General features: G+C 46.0%; 1 pseudogene across 1 annotated transcript; it reads right to left on the reverse strand.

Moving 5' to 3' along the window:
* Positions 1 to 18,003: 18,003 nt before the first annotated feature.
* Positions 18,004 to 18,829, reverse strand: LOC103268258 (annotated as a pseudogene). The gene has a single exon (XR_504800.2). The product of XR_504800.2 is annotated as a 40S ribosomal protein S3 pseudogene (transcript).
* Between the last annotated feature and the right edge of the window lie 697 nt (positions 18,830 to 19,526).

Here is a 19,526-nt window from a genome sequence, read left to right on the forward strand (position 1 = left end):
ACATTGTGTTTAAACATGGTGTTGATGGTATCTTCTATTCTCAAGTTTTTGCGTTGTATTACAACATGGAATCAAGTTAAGATATACTTAATTCCTTAAGGTTTACCATGTTGTAGCTTCATGCATTGCACAACCATTTTAAAGTAACTCTAAGCTAATATATTTCGAACCCTTGCCTATATAAATTATGCTTTTACACTTCATATACCAACCTTGATCATTTTATGAGTTATTGAAGTTGGAGGGAAACTTATAAATCACAGTCTGGCTCTTTCTTCCTAAACACACAAAGTGACGCCATAATTAAGCGCATTAGAATTCTTGCACAAACATTTCAAATATTCCAAAATATTTGGAAAAGGTAAGGAGTTACTTAGGCTCACTCTAGAATTTTGTTTAAGATGTGATCTGTTATTTTCAGTGGAAAGTATCTTAGAGTTTAAAAAATATTTTCTTACACATCGACCAGACAGATTTAGACACGCAATTCGTATTTACATGTCTGATACATTTTTAAACTCAGAAATTGAGACTCTATGAAAAAGTATTTATTTGTAACTAGCTCCATCTAGTGAGACTTATTTAAAATTACATGATTCATTTACGAATCTCCTTTAAACTAACTGGTCAACATTTTTTGAGAGCAGTTTTTCATTTAATTTAATTTAATTTTTTAAGAGACCATTTCGCTCTTTCTCAGGCTAGAACGCAGTAGCATGATTATAGTTTACTGAAATCTTGAACTCCTGGGCTCAAGGGATCCTCCCTTCTCAGCCTCCTAAGTGGCTAGGACTACAGAAGTGAAGCACCACACCTGGCTAATTTTTAAATTCTTTGTAGAGACAAGGTCTCGCCATGTTGCCCAGGCTGCTCTCAAACTCCTGATCTCAAGTAATCTGCCTCCTGCTTCCCAAAACATGGGGATTACAGGCATCAACCACTATGCCTGGCCAGTTTTTAGAATTGGGGTCTCACTCTGTTACCTAGGCCGGAGAGCAGTGACACGTTTACTCATGGCTCACTACAGCCTTCAGCTCCCGGGCCCAAGCAATTCTCCTATGTCAGCCTCCTAAGTGGCTAGGACTACAGACATGTGCCAACACACCTGGCTAATTTTTTGATTTTTGGTAGAGACAAGATCTTGCTATGTTGCCCAGGCTGGTCTCAAACTCCTGGGCTCAAGCAATCTTCCTTGGCCTCCCAAAGTATTGGGATTATAGGTGTGAGCCACCATGCCTGGCCCAGTTTTTAATGTTTAAGAACAATACATCATGTAATTTTATTTTATTTTATTTTATTATTTTTTTGAGTTGGAGTCTCACTCTTTTGCCCAGACTGGAGTGCAGTCGCTGCTCCCGGTCACCGCAGTCACGACCTGCTGGGCTCCAGCGATCCTTCCACCTCAGCCTTCCAAGTAGACGGAATTACAGGCATGTGCTACCACGCCTGGCTCATTTTTTGATTTATCTAGAGATGTGGTCTCGCCAAGTTGCCAAGGTGGGTCTCGAACCCGCGGGTTCAGGCAATCCACTCACCTCAGCCTTCCAAAGGCGCAGGATTACAGGCTGAGCCACTGAGTCCGGCGTGTAATTTTATTTTTTATAGAGTCCCAGATTATAGATGAAAATATTTTTGGCTATTCTAGAACCTATTTTAGAAATTATTATTTTTTGAGTCAGAGTCTCACTCTGTTGCCCAGACTGGAGTGCGGTGGCATGCTCACAGCCACTGCGGCCTCTATCTGCTGGGCTCAGGCAATCCTTCTGCTTCAGCCTTCCAAGTAGCTGGAACCACAGGCGATGTCACCATGCCTGGCTAATTTTTTTTTTTTTAATTTATTGTAGAAATGAGGTCTCGCCATGCTGCTCAGTCTGGTCTCGAACTCCTGAGCTCAAGCAATCCTCTTGCCTTCTCCTCCTAAAGTGCTGGGATTATAGGCTTGAGCCACCGCGGCTAGCTAGAAATTAATTATGGTGAAAAATAACTCAAAGATATACATAATAAATTACCATGTCTCAACACCATAATTGCAACTTTTTGGAGACGCAATAACGTTGACGTTAAAGATAAATATTGGGGAAAAGTAAACTACTAACTGTTCTAGAGATGAGATGTGAGTATGGAGTATACTAGAAAGACAGTGATGAGATTGTTCTATAATTCAGGCTGAAAGGAACAACCTTGCTAACACCTCACATGTTTGCTTGCACTTTTTTTTTTGTTGAGCCAGGTCTCACTCTGTCATAGCCTCAAACTCCAGGGCTCAGGCGATTCTTCTGCCTCAGTGTCCCATGTAGTTGGGACTACAGGTGCATACCACCACTCCCAGCTACCTAAAAAAACTTTTTTTTTTTTTTTTTTTTGGTGAAGACGGGGTCTCACTATGTTGCCCAGTCTCACTATGTTGCCGCTCCCGGCCACCGCAGCCTCGACCTGCTGGGCTCCGGCGATCCTTCCGCCTCAGCCTTCCAAGTAGCCGGAATTACAGGCATGCGCTACCACGCCTGGCTGATTTTTTGATTTATTGTAGAGAAGGTCTCGCTGCCCAGGCGGGTCACGAACTCGCGGGCTCAGGCAATCCACTCACCTCAGCCTCCCAAAGGCGCGGGATTACAGGCTGAGCCACCGAGCCCGGCTATGACTTTCTTAATAACACTTTCTCTTATCTAGTTTACTTTATTGTACAAATGCATTATGTAATACATATAACATATAAAATATCTGTTAAATAACATATAAATATCTGTTTATGTTACTGATAAGGCTTCTTGTTGACAGTAGGCTATTAGCAGCTAAGTGTTTTGGGAGTTACCCCGTAATCCCCGCATTGATCAAGGGTTAACTGTATTCCCTTATTGTTAAGGTCAGAAAGCAGTCGTCTTAGAAAGGTAAATATAAGCTGGGCTCGGTGGCTCAGCCTGTAATCCCGCGCCTTTGGGAGGCTGAGGTGAGTGGATTGCCTGAGCCCATGGGTTCGAGACCTGCCTGGGCAACTTGGCGAGACCTCATCTCTACAATAAATCAAAAAATCAGCCGGGTGTGGTAGCGGACGCCTGTAGTTCCGGCTACTCGGAAGGCTGAGGTGGAAGGATCGCCGGAGCCCAGCAGGTCGAGGCTGCGGTGGCCGGGAGCGGCCACTGCACTCCAGTCTGGATGACAGAGTGAGACTCCAACTCAAAAAAAAAGAAAAGAAAAGAAAGGTAAGTATAAGCCAGGCTCAGTGGCTCAGCCTGTAATCCCAGCACTTTGGGAGGCCGAGACGTGTATTGTCTGAGCTCGCAGGTTCAAGATCAACCTGGGCACTTCGTGAGATCTCATCTCTACAATAAATCAAAAAATAAGCCAGGTGTGGTAGCGAGTGCCTGTAGTCCCAGCTACTTGGAAGGCTGAGGCGGAAGGATCGCCTGAGCCCATCAGGTTGAGGCTGCAGTGACTGTGAGCATGCCACTACTCCCCAGCCTGAGCCACAGAGTGAGACTCCAACTTAAAAAAAAAAAAAAAAAAAGTAAGTATAGGCCGGGCGTATGGTGACTCACACCTGTAATCCCAGCACTTTAGGAGACTGAGGCCAGAGGATTGCCTGGGGTTGAGGTTTGAGACTTCGTGAGACAGTCTCTACAAAAAAAAAAAAAAAGGTAAGTATAGGTGCATGTGTAGACAAAGAAAGAAAGAAAAAAGACAGTGAGTAATGCACCCAGTGTTGTGAGAGTTGGGGTGCTGAGGGGTACCGTGGGGATCTCCGCTCCAGGACTGGAGGCACTACTGATTGCTCCAGTTGTGGGGGGGGAGTTGATTGATGCCTCTCACTGTGGTGCTTTCTTGGCATTGTCCTTCATTGAAGAAAGACACTTTGCCCGAGATGATGCTACTTCCCTAGGGACAGTGCCCGTCCAATGACTGGCTCCTTTGGGGTGCAAAGCCTTGTCTACCTGCCTCAGTCTGCGATACCTTGAGGGTCATCCCAGCTCCAGAGCTGCCATAGGTCCCCTGAGCTGTGTCCGACTTTTCTCTCTGCCAAATCCTTCACCCCTTACAGGTGCCATTTTTGCAGTTACTTGCCTATGACCTCTACATAGAAATCTCAGTGTCTCCGAGTATGTTGCCAGTGAACCCTGCCTCTGACAGCTGCTATTGGATGAGGTCCTAGGAATTGGCTCTAGGATAGGTTTTTTTTTTCTTTTTTGAGTTGGAGTCTCACTCTGTAGCCCAGACTGGAGTGCAGTGGCTGCTCCCGGCCCCCGCAGCCTCGACCTGCTGGGCTCCGGCGATCCTTCCGCCTCAGCCTTCCTAGTAGCCAGAATTACAGGCGCGCGCTACCACGCCCGGCTGGTTTTTTGATTTATTGTAGAGATGAGGTCTCGCCTGCCCAGGCGGGTCTCGAACCCATGGGCTCAGGCAATCCATTCACCTCAGCCTCCCAAAGGCGCAGGATTACAGGTTGAGCCACTGAGCCCGGCTTGTTTTATTCTTTTTTTGAGTCAGGATCTCCCTCTGTTGCCCAGGCTGGAGTGCAGTGACATAATCACAGCTCACTGTAGCTTCAAACTCCTGGGCTCAAGCAATTCTCCTACCTCAGTCTCCCAAGTAGCTGGGACTACAGGTGTGCCACCATGCCCAGCTAATTTTTTATTTTTGTAGAGATATGTTCTCACTATATTGTCCAGGCTGCCGTCACCGATAACTCTTAAGTGGCTATTTATTCATGCTATTATTTTATTTTTTATTTTTTGACTTGAGGTCTCACTCTGCATTGCAGGCCGGAGTAGAGTGGCACAATCATAGCTCACTGCATCCTTGACTTCCTGCTTCCTGGGCTCAGGCAATCCTTCTACCTCAGCCTCCTGAGTAACGGGAACTATAGACACGCATCACCACACCAGGTTAATTTTTTAATATTATTTTTTGTAGGCTGGTCTCAAACTACAGGGCTCAAACAATTCTCCCACCTTGGCCTCCCCAAGAGCTAGGAGTACAGGTGTGAGCCACTGCACCCAGCCCTAGAGCAGGATTTTGTTGTTGGGCCTGGCTGGTGGCAATAAGGCGCCATCACGGTAGTGGGTGGAGCACTGATAGCCCTGGCTACGTGGTTCCAGTACAGGTGTTCACACTCTCACAAGAGGTCAACTAGGACGGGACACTGGTGGGAGAGGTTACACTGGCAAGGGCAACAATCAGGGGCTTGAGAGCTTCAGTGGAAATTGAGTAAATATAAGAATTTTGGAATTAGATGGCTGTTACTTGGAGCCATCAATGCTTTGGGGAAAGATAATGAAAGCCTGGGTATGATAAGTCACCAATGCATGGGAAGTGTGCAGCCATGGTACCTCCCGGGCTGTATATAAACAGATTCTCATCTCCTGTGGTCTCAGAGCAGCAAAGCTTTGGACCCCCACGTTATAAGAGTAGCAACTTTCCAGAAAATATTGAATTCTCAATTCCAGCCAGTTCTGCTGCATCTAGGCCAGGGTGCTGATTTGGAAGAAAGAAATACTCTGAGACTTTGGGTGGGAACATTTGGGTCCAAGCACTCAAAAGTCTGGAATCATTAGGCTCCATGGGACCCTCCGGGCCTGCAGAAGTAACCCACTCCTCTCCGTTAAAGCCTAGCTTATCTGAAGATTGTGCAGAGGTTCTTGTCTTGCAGGAAAACCCACGCCCTACTCAGGATGCCTTTCTATCCTCCCTCTTGGCCATCAGACCCATACTAAGGGCCAAGTCACAACGTAACCCAGCCAGGGAAGTGCAGGGCCTGCCAAGAGAGAAAAGGGACTGTACCCTGAAGTGGCTGTAGGCCTGGTCAACGTGCACCCAAAGGAACTGGGAGCGCATGCATGGAACCGGATCCTGAGGGTCCTGAACCAAGGGAGATGGAATAGGACACTGGAAAAGGGAGAGATTATTGATGAGAACTTTCTTTCATGGTACTGGATTAACACCTTGGCAAGGACCCCAGGAGATGGCGCTAATATACTGCAGGGTGGCAGCTTAGAAGCGTGAGAAAAGTATTGGTCCACGTTGAGGGCGGTAGAACTGGAAGACCTGCCAGGGCAGGGGGTGAAAGGAGATCGCAAAGTCCTGAGAAGTGGGTGTGCCAAGCTGGATATACTTTATTTATTTTATTTTATTTTTTTTTTAGTTGGAGTCTCACTCTGTTGCCCAGACTGGAGTGCAGTGGCCACTCCCGGTCACCGCAGCCTCGACCTGCTGGGCTCCGGCGATCCTTCCGCCTCAGCCTTCCGAGGAGCCGGAATTACAGGCGCGCACTACCACGCCCGACTAATTTTTTGATTTATGGTAGAGATGAGGTCTCGCTGCCCAGACGGGTCTCGAACCCGCGGGCTCAGGCAATCCACTCACCTCAGCCTCCCAAAGGCGTGGGATTACAGGCTGAGCCGCTGAGCCCGGCTTGGATATACTTTAAAGGCCAGAGCTCCACATAATGTTCCGTGGGAGGGTCCTCCATTTACCCACGGGACAGGGCATGGCCCGGTGAGATGGGGTCCCCTGGCGCTGAGAAGCTCCGGAGTTGCCCTCCAGCGCTGTGACGGGCAGGGCTGAGGGCAGGGGATGCTGTTACAGCTGCTGAGTTCGGGGGGCCTCCCCCTCCAGCCTCCCGAGTAGCTAGGACTACAGGGGGGACGGTAGGTTCCCGAAATAAGAGGCCGGGAGCAGGGCACCATGGCGCAAGCCAGGTGGGGGTAGTTGGTCAGGATAGCTGGGTCTGGAAGGGCTTTCACCCCACTCCGGAATCATGCAGCGTGGGCTCAGAGAGACCTGAAATTCCACGGGGTGAGATCTTCATTTTTATCTGAAGATAATCATTGTTACTGTGATTTTTTTTTTTTTTTTTGAGTTGGAGTCTCACCCCACTACCCAGGCTGGAGTGGAGTGTCACGCTCACGGCCACCCCAGTGGACCTGTTGGGCTCAGGCGATCCTTCCACCTCAGCCCTCCAAGAAGCTGGAGCTACAGGCAAGTGCTACCACGTCCAGCTAATTTTTTGATTTTTTTTTGGTAGAGATGGGGTTTCGCCAAGTTGCCCAGGCTGGTCTCGAACCTGCAGAATCAGACAATCTACTCGACTTGGCCTCCCGAAGTACTGAGATTACAGGCTGAGTCACTGATTACTGTGTTTTTTCCAAACACTTCTTTACTGGAGATCCTTTTCAACTGGGATTCTAAGAGCAATTAAGCCTGGGTGCCCTGCGCCATCCCCGGTGGACTTGGTTAACGTCATCCTCCATGCATCTAGAGGAGTGAGGCCCATTCCAGATCCCAGAGGGACCATTGCTGTGGGAATTGAGAGAAAGTCACTCAGCTCAAGTAATGTGTTCTGGCTCCCACCGGGAACCGGGAGCCTATTCCGAAGAGGAAGCCCAGTTGAAAATAGTTGCAATCTACCCATATCCTTAATCTTTTCAGACAATATTTAATTCACCTTCTTTTCTCTGAAGACTCATTTTCCCTCCAGATCACCCCAGGATTGTGGGGGTTTTTTTTTTTTCCATTCTCATATACCTTCTGTTTCTCAAGCTTAAATTGGCCTATTATCTTTTCAATAGCTTTCATCTCTCTGTTCATCCCTTTGGCAAAGATTCTTTCTTTCTTTAGGATCACAAGAACAGATTCTCTTAAATTGTCTTCTCTTTTTATTTATTTATTTTTAGAGACAGGGTCTTGCTCTGTCATCCAGGCTAGAGTACAGTGGCATGATCAGAGCTAACTGCAGCCTGAAACTCCTGAGTTCAAGGAATCCTCCTGCCTCAGGACTAAGGTGCATGTCATCACACCTGGCTAATTTTTTTTTTTTTTTTTTGACTTGGAGTCTTACTCTGTCGCCCAGACTGGAGTGCAGGGGCCGCTCCCGGCCACCGCAGCCTCGACCTGCTGGACACCGGCGATCCTTCCACCTCAGCCTTCCGAGGAATTACAGGCATGTGCTACCACGCCCGACTGATTTTTTGATTTATTGTAGAGATGAGGTCTCGCTGCTCAGGCGGGTCTCGAACCCGCAGGCTCAGGCAATCCACTCACCTCAGTCTCCCAAAGGCGCGGGATTACAGGTTGAGCCACCGAGCCTGGCTATCTTTTTTTTTCTTTTTGAGTTAGAGTCTCCCTCTGTCGTCCAGGCTGGAGTGCAGTGGCACCCTCCCGGCCACTGCAGCCTGAACGTGCTGGGCCCCGGTGATCCTTCCAGCCTCAGCCTTCCAAGTAGCCGGAACCACAGGCGCGTGCTACCACGCCCGGCTAATTTATGATTTATTGTAGAGACGAGGTCTCGCCACGTTGCCTAGGCTGGTCTCAAACCCGTGGGCTCAGGCAATCCTCTCACCTCGGTCTCCCAAAGTGCTGGGATTATAGGCTGAGCCACTGAGCCCAGCCAGCCAGTTTATATTCTTAACATGTTGGTTGCACTGTCCGAAGCGGAGGTGTTGAGTTAGAGCTGGAATCTGAACTTCTCGAGGAAGGATTGGACTAGCAATGGAGATTCGGAAGATGAAGTTAATTCTAGAAGAATCACAACTGATTTTCAGTTTATTTCTCTCTAGCACCCAGACTCCTCTCCAGTGCCAAGGAGAGAAGTTTTTCTCCTGGTGTTCATTTGTTCATTTTTTTTTTTCTTTCTTTTTTTTTTTTTTTTTGAGTTGGAGTCTCACTCTGTCGCCCAGACTGGAGTGCAGTGGCCGCTCCCGGCCGCCGCAGCCTCGACCTGCTGGGCTCCGGCGATCCTTTCGCCTCAGCCCTCCAAGTAGCTGGAACTACAGGCGCGCGCTACCACCCGGCAAATTTTTTTATTTTTTATTTTGTAGAGATGAGGTCTAGCTGCCCAGGTGGGTCTCGAACCCGCGGGCTCAGGCAATCCACTCACCTCAGCCTCCCAAAGGCGCGGGATTACAGGCTGAGCCACCGAGCCCGGCTTCATTTTTTTTTCTTTCAACATTTATTTTCTTTCAAAATAGTTTGACTGCCAACTATGTGTAAGGAAATCACTGGATCCTAGGGAATGTATTTTTAACTCTCTGAATTAAAAAAAATGAAATATGGTTTGAGAAGATTTTGAAAATTTGTTCAAATTATCTACTTAAAACTGGCATAGGCTGGGCGTGGTGGCTCACGCCTATAATCCCAGCACTTTGGGAGACTGAGGTGAGAGGATTGCCAGAGCCCATCAGCCTGGGCAACTTGGTGAGACCTCATCTCTATAATAAATAAAAAAATTAGCCAGGCATGGTGGTGTGTGCCTGTAGTTCCAGTTACTTGGAAGGTTGAGGTGGAAGGATCACCTGAGCCCAGCAGGTCGAGGCTGTGGTGGCTCTCAGCATGCCACTGCACTCCAGCCTGGGCAACAGAGTGAGACTCCAACTCAAGAAACAGACAGACAAGAAAAACTGGCATCTAGTTCAACTTGAACTGTCTTTTTATTAAATGTACTGCCCTTAAGTAATATGATGGCTCTAGAAAATAAGTAATTTGTAAAGCATTTGCACAAATTCTAATCAGTCTTACTATTTTGGCTCTTTCTATTATCTACTTAGCAGTCAAAGCAACTCCTTAATTTAACATGTGATATTGAAAATAATTTTACAATATTTCCAATTAAGTTAATTTTCACATTGCTTCTGTATTCTTTATCATCACATGTAGAATTATTTTTCTGTTTTTAATTTATTTATGAATTTGGAGTGTATTTTTCCATTAGGGTCACTAATAGCTCACTATTATCTTATTTCAGAAATATTATACAGTAACCAACCACTCTAAATGAGCCATGATCAGAGTTAAGCCCCTAAGCCACTTTTTCTTCACTTGTGCAAATCTGTAAAAAGTGAAAGCTTGATGGTTCACTTCAGCTTAATAGGCTAGACAGAATGTAGATGTTTATTAGTAAGAAATGTGTTCCAGGGCCGGTCATGGTGGCTCACACCTGCAATCCCAGCACTTTGGGAGGCAGAGACAAGCGGATTGTCTGAGCCTAGGCATTTGAGACCAGCCTGGGCAACTTGGCGAGATCTCATCTCTACAACAAATCAAAAAATTAACTGGGCACATGCCTTTGTCCCAGCTAATGGAAGACTAAGGTGGAAGGATCACTTGAGCTAGGAGGTGGGGGCTGCCACGAGCCATGATTGTGCCGCTGCACTCCAACCGGGGTGACAGAGTGAGACTCCAACTCATAAAGAAAATACAAAGAAAAAAAAGAATGTGACCCAGGTCCAAGGCAGGACATTGCAGAAATGAAGAAAAGAGGAAATCACATGGTTTAGACCCACATGATCCAATCTGTAATTTACAGTCAGACATAATTGAAGAGGCAACCCAGGTTCTTATGTGATACAATACTTTAAAAATAAGAACATTGTTCCAACTGGGCTCGGTGGCTCAGGCTGTACTCCCATACTTTGGGAGGCTGAGGTGAGTGGATTGCCTGAGCCTGTGGGTTCGAGACCCGCCTGGGCAACTTGGCGAGATCTCATCTCTACAGTAAATCAAAAAATTAGCCGGGTGTGGTAGTGCGCACCTGTAGTTCCAGCTACTTGGAAGGCTGAGGCAGAATGATCGCTGGAGCCCAGCAGGTCAAGGCTACAGTGGCCGCTCCAGTCTGGGTGGCAGAGTGAGACTCCAACTCAAAAAACAAAAACAAACAAACAAAAAAGAACATTGTTCTGCTTTTAATCTCTGCTAAATAGACAATTACCAAGAGAAATATATTGTGAAAACTAGCCTACGGAGAATATCAGGAAAGAAAGTGATGTTACTTGGAAAATCTAACCTACTGAACGTCGGTAAGTTTATGAGCCACTCATTTGCCCATCTAGTTACACTGCTAGGAAGTTCTGATAGAAGGCAACTATTAACTTATGGGGGATTAATCTGAGAGAATCTCAGGACAACTCCATATGGGCTTTTTACAAATTTTAATTCGTGTTGTTGCTATGGAAATATTCTAATGATTTAGGGGGTTATGCCAGAGTTTTAAAATTTGTCCATTAGAATTGTGAGAACTTCCTTTACAAAAGTGCTCATTTTTATGTAGCTAAGAAACCAATACAGATATTATCCAAAGAATATCATAATCACAAATTAAGTAAAAAATTAGCATACAAAATGACTCACATTTAACTGCTGTAAGTGCCTTCTGGGTCTAAACCAGCCCATCAGTCAAGGCTTTCTGAAACACTAAGACCTTAGCATAATTCTGAGTATTCCGGGGCTGTGGAACTCCACACCTGGTGAACATCAAGCTTTAATGGGGAACTTTATCAAATAGACATATACACAGATTCCCTGTGGCCATACCTATGACAAATCTGATTGGTGAGTTCCTGCATGAGGGGAATTCTTTTTTTTTTTTTTGAGTTGGAGTCTTACTCTGTCACTCAGACTGGAGTGCAGTGGCCGCTCCCGGCCACCGCAGCCTCGACCTGCTGGGCTCCGGCGATCCTTCCGCCTCAGCCTTCCAAGTAGCTGGAATTACAGGTACGCGCTACCACACCCGGCTGATTTTTTGATTTATTGTAGAGATGAGGTCTCACCAAGTTGCCCAGGTGGGTCTCGAACCCTCAGGCTCGAGCAATCCACTCACCTCAGCCTCCCAAGGTGCAGGATTACAGGCTAAGCCACTGAGCCCGGCCGTGAGGGGAATTCTGATGATTAGTTAGGATGGGGGAAGCCATACCTGCAGCGGTTCTCAAAATCTCGTCCCTAGACCCACATTATCAACTTCATCTAGGAACTGGATTGGTGGCTCATGCCTGTAATTCCAGCACTTTGGGAGGCGGAGGTGAGAGGATTGCCTGAACCCAGGGATTTGAGACCAGCCTGGGCAACTTGGCGAGACTTCATCTCTAAGCCAGGTGTGGTGACCTGTACCTGTACTTCCAGCTACTTGAAAGGCTGAGAGGAAGGATTGCCTGAGCCTAGCAGGTGGAGGCTGCAGTGGCTATGAGCCTGAAGCAAAGAGTGAGACTCCAACTAAAAATAAATAAATAAATAAAAAGAAATGCAAATTCTCAGGCCCCACCCAGACCTATTAAATCATAGACTCTTAACAGTAAGAATTAACAAACTGTTAATTCAAGTCCTACAGGTGATCAAGTCCTCCAGTCATCCAAGCCGTAGTCACCATGTCACACCACAGCCTTGTCTTTCTGGGTTTAGGTGATCCTTCTGCCTCAGCCTCCCAAGTAGCTAAGACTATAGGTGAGTGCCACCATGTCTATTTCTTTTTTTTATAGAGACAAGGTCTTGCTATGTTGCCCAGGCTGGTCTTGAACTCCTGGGCTCAGGCAGTTCTCTGGCCTTGGCCTCCCAAAGTGCTGGAATGACAGGCACAAGCCACCACGCCCAGCCCTTCAGATGGTTTTGATGCTTGATAAAGTTAGAGAATCATTTTAGATTTGTAAACTACTGAGTCCAGTGGCCTTTTCTTCAGATGAAGGTGGATGGCCAAGTTCTTCTTTCTTTGTTGCAGAGGTAAAGACATAGGAGTTAGTTTTTCTCCTTGGACACTTAGCCAGCCACTCTACCCTTGGGCTTCTCTTACCGTTAATACCCCCGAAGAAATGTTTAGAACTGGCTTTCTCTGCTTCCCACTTCCTTGTTGCTTGAGAAGACAAGAATATGTGTAGAAAGGCCTTTTGCTTCCAAGAAAAGCAGGAAGGTGAGAACAAACTCTGACCTTTTTTCTCTTATCCAAATTCCTAAGAGGCTTGGGAGGTCTTGCCTGACTCATCAGACAGGGTTTTTGTTGTTGTTGTTTTGAGACGGGGTCTCACTCTGTTGCCCAGGCTGGAGTACAGTGGCATAATCATGGCTCATGGCAACCTTGACCTCCTAGGTTCAGGTGATCCTTCTGCCTCAGCCTCCCAAAGAGCTGGGACTATAGGTGCATGCCACCACACCCAGTTAATTAAAACATTTTTTTTGTTGAGATGAGGTTTTGCTATGTTGTCTTGGCTGGTCTCCTACTCCTGGGCTCAAGTGATCCTCTGATCTTGGCCTCCCCAAGTGCTGGAATTATAGGCATGAGCCACCACACCTGGCCAAACAATGGACTTTTGAAGATTGAAGATGTGCTTGCCCATTAAATGACCTCAGATATCTAGAATTTTTTTTGTTATAGTTCTTTATTTTTGTCTTTCTTCTCACTCTCAAGTGATCAGCAAACATTTTAATTTCAGTAATTTTTTTTACTGCTTTAAATTTTATTCTTTTCATTTTTTTTTTCTTTTTGGGTTGGAGTCTCACTCTGTTGCCCAGGCTGGAGGGCAGTGGCCACTTCCGGCCACTGCAGCCTCGACCTGCTGGGCTCTGACGATCCTTCCGCCTCAGCCTTCCAAGTAGCTGGAACTACAGGTGTGCGCTACCATGCCCAGCTAATTTTTGATTTATTGTAGAGATGAGGGTTCGCCAAGTTGCCCAGGCGGGTCTCAAACCCGTGGGCTCAGGCAATCCACTCACTTCAGCCTCCCAAAGCACTGGGATTACAGGCTGAGCTACAGCGCCTGGCTACCAACGTAATACTTTAAGAAAACAGTATGGCCACATGTGCCAAGATCCTTAAAGTACTTATACTCTTGACTGGGCATGGTGACTCATGCCTATAATCCCAGCACTTTGGGAGGCTGAGATGAGAGGATTGCCTGAGGCCACGGGTTGGAGACCAGCCTGGGTAACTTGGTGAGACCTCATCTCTACAATAATTCAAAAAATTAGCTGGGCATGGTGGTGTGTACCTGTAGTTCCAGCTAGTTGGAAGGCTGAAGTGGAACAATTGCCTGAGCCCAGCAGGTCAAGGGTGCGGTGACTGTGAGCATGCCACTGGACTCCAAACTGGGTGACAGATTGAGACTCCAACTCAAAAAAAAAAAAAATACTTATACTCTTTAATATAACATTCTTTCTTCTAGAGCTAATATAAGGGATAATTTGCTAAAAAACAATTTATCCACAATGAAGTTTATTACTTTATCATTTATAATAGGGAAAAACTGGAAATGATCTAAATATTAAATAGAAGAGTTTTTAGATAAATTATGGAACCTTCAATGAAATGTTATATAGTCATTAAAACTGACTGATACAGCCGGGTGCAGTGTCTCATGCCTGTAATCTCAGCACTTTGGGAGGCAGAGGCGAAAGGATTGCTTGAGTCCAGGGTTTGAGACCAGCCTGGGCAACTTGGTGAGACCTCATCTCTACAATAAATCAAAAAAACTAGCTAGGTGTGGTAGCGCATGCCTGTGGTTCCAGCTACTTGGAAGGTTGAGGTGGAAAGATCACCTGAGCCCAGCAGGTTGAGGCTGCGGTGGCCATGAGTGTGCCACTGCCCTTTAGCCTGAGTAACAGAGGAGGCTTTTACTCAGATGAAAACAAAAACCAAAACAAAAAAAGGCTACAAACATTATGAAATAACTTTATCAAATATGAATGTAATAGGACATTCAATAGGTAAGGTAATCCCCCTTCTACTTCAGAGCTTAGAAATAATATAGTAATAATGCCTCAATATTTTATATATGTTAACTCATTTAAACCTCACAAAAAACCCTCTAAAGTACTATTATTATCTACATTTAATAGATGAGAAAACTGTTTCCAAGAGTTTAAGTAACTGTCAAATAATTGGCAGAGCTCAGACTCAAACCCAAGCAATGTGAGTTTGAGAGCCTGTGCTTGTAACTGTTGCTGGGTGGGTGGGATGCTTTGTGATACTCTGTGGGTTCTTTGACCTGCCACGGAAAAGCATTTCAGAGTGGATCCAAGTATAGTTTTTTTTTTTTTTTTTTTTTTTGAGTTGGAGTCTCACTCGGTTGCCCAGACTGGAGTGCAGTGGCTGCTCCTGGCCACCGCAGCCTCGGCCTGCTGGGCTCCGGCGATCCTTCCGCCTCAGCCTTCCGAGTAGCCAGAATTACAGTGCACGCTACCATGCCCGGCTCATTTTTGATTTATTGTAGAGATGAGATCTCGCTGCCCAGGTGGGTCTTGAACCCATGGGCTCAGGCAATCCACTCACCTCAGCCTCCCAAAGCACGGGATTACAGGCTGAGTCACCGAGTCCGGTCAAGTACAGTTTTAAGACAGAATTTATTGGGAGGAGGGGGCATGCCTCATAGGCATGGTGTCTTAAGAGAAAGACTGCACATTTTCCTTTGACCAGAGGCTTGATATACTTTAACAATGATTATTATCTAACCATGAACTAAGATCTTTCCACCCTTGATGAGCTAAGGGGTGAGCTTTCCTGGACTGATTAACATCTCTCCACCTTTGATGGGCTTTCCTGAAGGTATATTTGTCTTTGACAGGAAGCTTGACATACTTTTACAATGATTATTATGCTAACAATAAACTAAAAAAAGCTGGGCTCGGTGGCTCAGCCTGTAATCCTGCGCCTTTGGGAGGCTGAGGTGAGTGGATTGCCTGAGCCCGCAGGTTCGAGACCCGCCTGGGCAGCGAGACCTCATCTCTACAATAAATAAAAAAATCAGCTGGGCGTGGTAGCGCGCGCCTGTAATTCCAGCTACTCGGAAGGCTGAGGCGGAAGGATCGCCGGAGCCCAGCAGGTCGAGGCTGCGGTGGCCAGGAGCACCACTGCACTCCAGTCTGGGCAACTGAGTGAGACTCCAACTAAAAAAAAAATAAATAAATAAACTAAAAAGTGGACTGCAGTGATAAGTCCACATTCCAGCATACAGGTTAGTCAGGTCTGGTGTGAAAGATGTCTGAACGCTTACCCTATTTTATTTTATTTTTTGAGTTGGAGTTTCACTCTGTTGCCCAGGTTAGAGTGCAGTGGCACACTCATGGCCACACCAGGGTCAACTCAGGTGATTCTTCTGCCTCAGTCTTCCAAGTAGCTGGAACTACAGGCGTGGGCTACCAAGTCCAGCTACTTTTTGATTTATTGTAGAGACGAGGTCTCGCCAAGTTGCCCAGGCTGGTCTCAAACCCATAGGCTCAGGCAATCCACTCACCTTGGCCTCCCAAAGTGCTGGGATTTCAGGCTGAGCCACCGGGCCTGGCCACTTATTCTATTTTAAAACTATCTAAGACATATCCATCTATGTCTAACCTACACTGAATAACATGCCTCACAACCACTGGACTTTAAGTTTGGACATCATGTTTCTGCTTGATATACTAGCATAATGATTCATGGAGGCCCATTTCATTCTCAGAAGTCCCAATGTGAATGATGTATTGTGTGTTTACAGTAGCTCTGAATGTATACACAGCCCCACTGAAAAAATAAGAAGGGAGTTCTCAGTAGATCAGAAATGATGGGGATTTTTCTGAGATAAAATGCATTGTGGAATCAGAAACAAGAGGGAATGAGTAACTTGAAACATGGCTGATGGAAGGAAGAATATGCTCACAAAGAATCCAGGACCCAGTGAGCCTCAGGCCCAGAGGAGTCGAAGCCAGGATGGGGGCCAGGAGCCACTAGCATGGGGAGTAGGGGTCACTATCGTGGGAATAGTGAGTTTGGTTATAACAGATTGCAAAATTGGTCGCAATACCTTTCCCGACAAGAGAAATGGGAGATGCGTTCTTACCCTGTGAATCTGGTTTGACCTTGTGACTTTCTTTGACTGAAAGATCGTGATAGCAGGGATACCGTGTGAGTTCTGGACACTGCTACCATGTGAACAAGCCTGGGCTAGCCTGGTGGAAGATGAAACCATGTGGAGAAGGACCAAGATGCCCCAGTGGACCGGTGGCCACCTGCCAGATGTGCAGGTGAGAGTGGGGACCCACCCATCCCCCAGTGAACAGGCCAACTGGCTGCATATCCAGCAGCTGACTACAAATGCATGAACAAGACCATAGAAGAACTGCCTGGTTGAGCCAGCCCAAATTGCTGACCCACAGAATTGTGAGCTGAAAAACTGATTGTTATTTTAAGCCATGAGTTTTAGGATAGTTTGGGCTGCAGCAAAAGCTAACAAATACACCAGGAAGCCCTTGCAAATATCTCTACTTTCACTCATGAGAAGTCTAGGCAGTTTCTTTGAAGGTGTCTGTGACAGGCAGGAGCAGTGCTTAGGACAGAAGAGAAGTGGCAGTGTGTCTGAAGTCACCTGGGAAAAATGATCAATCAAACCCAGAAAAATGAACCATGAAATATCTTATCTAGTAAGATGTGTGGTTCCTTCTCCTAGAAGATAAATCCATGTGTATTGCAAAATGAGATAAAAACAGGGTAAATTATCAGAATATCTAAGAGAACTCTGTTTTTATCTAGCAATTATTCTCATTGTAATTTAATGTTGCTGTTATAAAAAAGAAGAACCTGACCATCAATCCGGTCTACCCCTCAGTGTAACTCAGATACTAGAATTACAACAGATTGTTACTACAGCCCATAGCTTTTACTTTTTGTTAGGTCACAAAAAGTGTTAGAACACTCTTCCCCTTTAAAGCGGACAGTTGGTCGTGCCCACAGATTTGGCTGTAAATTGCAGATAAACCCTCTCTTTCACTGCCAAGGTAATAGGATCAGAACTGCTTACAAATTGGCAAAAAATCATCCCTTTAACTGGCAGAGGATGATATCTAGTTTTTTTAAATTTATTTTTTTTGAGATAAAAGTCACATAATATACATTTTAAAGTGTATACTTCCGTAGTATTGAATGTATTTGTGGTGTTGTACAACTACTTCTCTGTGGGTTCAAAAGTTTTTAATCACCCCAGAAAAATACCCGTACCATGAAGTAGCTCCTCCCTATTGTCCCCTCTTGTCATCCTCTGTTAACCACTAATCTGCTTTCTGTCTCTATGGCAGGATTTGTCTGTTCTGGATATGTCATATAAAAGGAGTCATTCGATATGTGATCTTTGGTGTCTGGCTTCTTTCACTTTGCATACTGTTTTTGAGGTTCATCTAAGTTGTAGGGTGTATCAGTCCTTCATTCCTTTCTATGGCTAAATTGTATTCCCCTGTGTGCATATATCACAATTTGTTTATACATGCATTTGTTTTTTTTTTTTTTGTGTGTGTGTCTTTGTACAAGATTTTATTTAAGGTCTTTATAGTGTAACATCCAGACTCCAGGCACAGCTGCCAAGAAGACCCTGTTATGCCGTGGGGACTGACTGGGGCATGGTGGGCTGTTCTGGCTTCCCACCCTTCTGTTCTGAGATGGGGGCGGGGGACAGGATCTCATCTTTGGGTTCCACAATGCTCACGTGGTCAGGCAGGGGCTTCTTAGGGCCAATCTTACCAGCTGGATTCCAGGGCAGCATGATCTTCACCTTGATGCCCAGCACACCCTGTCTGAGCAACACATGGCGCACAGCGGTGTCAACATAGTAGTTAACAGGATCCCTGCTGTGGATCATTAGATCATCCACAAACTTCATGGATTTAGCCCTCTGTCCTTGGAGTTTCCCAGACACCACGACCTCGTAGCCCTTGGCCCCACTCTCCATGATGAACCGCAGCACACCATAGCAGGCCCTTGGCACAGCAAGCCCTCCAAGGAGTTTGTAACGCAGAGACTCTGCCTGGGCAATGGCACATAGACCTCTTGTGGCCACCTTTTCAGCATGAAGCTCGACACTGCCTTCTGGGAAACCAAACCTCTTCTGAACTACAGCAGTCAATTCTCGAATCCGCCGACCCTTCTCACCAAGAACATTCTGTGTTCTGGTGGCTAAGATGATGATTTCTGTCCTGGTTGGTGTCACTCGGACTACAACTCCTGAGTGGCCATCTTCAGTCAGCTCCCGAGTGAGAAACTCATTCAATTCAGCTTTGAAGATGCCATCAGCGACCAACTTCCTCTTCTTGGAAATTTGCACTGCCATCTTGCTGCCGCCGAAAGGGTACTTGCACTTGTTGATGGACATTTGGTTGTTTCCACCTTTTGGCTGTTTAAAAAAAAAATTTTTTTTTGAATTGGAGTCTCACTCTGTCGCCCAGACTGGAGTGCAGTGGCCGATGCAGTGGAGTGCAGTGGCTCGATGGCTCAGCCTGTAATCCCTCGCCTTTGGGAGGCCGAAGCGAGTGGATTGCCTGAGCCCGCGGGTTGTGAAGACCAGCCTGAGCAACTTGGCAAGACCTCGTCTCTACAATAAATCAAAAAATGAGCCAGCCATGGTAGCTCGCATCTGCAGTTCCGGCTACTTGGAAGGCTAAGGCGGCAGGATCTTCGGAGCCCAGCCCGTCAAGGCTGCGGTCGCTGGGAGCATGCCACTGCACTCCAGTCTGGGTGACAGAGTGAGACTCTAACTCAAAAAAAAAAAAAGAAAAAGACTAATGCTGGTAGAAAAATTTGTGTACAAGTTTCTGTGTGAAAATATGTTTTCATTTTTCTTGGGTAGAAGATCTAGGAGTAGACTTGCTGGGTCATGTGATAGTTTTATTTTTAACTTTTGGAGGAATCTCTAGCATTGTTTAAGATAATTAGAGAATAAAGGGAAAAACAGTAATACTCTCTGACTGGTTTCTGTTTCTTGGTGCCCTAACACTTTGGTACCTTAAAATGTTCTTCTCAGTCCATTATAAAGAATTAACAG

This window comes from Carlito syrichta, unplaced genomic scaffold (assembly GCF_000164805.1).
Source record: "Carlito syrichta isolate Samal-C Ts95f unplaced genomic scaffold, Tarsius_syrichta-2.0.1 Scaffold308806, whole genome shotgun sequence".
NCBI lineage: Eukaryota > Metazoa > Chordata > Mammalia > Primates > Tarsiidae > Carlito > Carlito syrichta.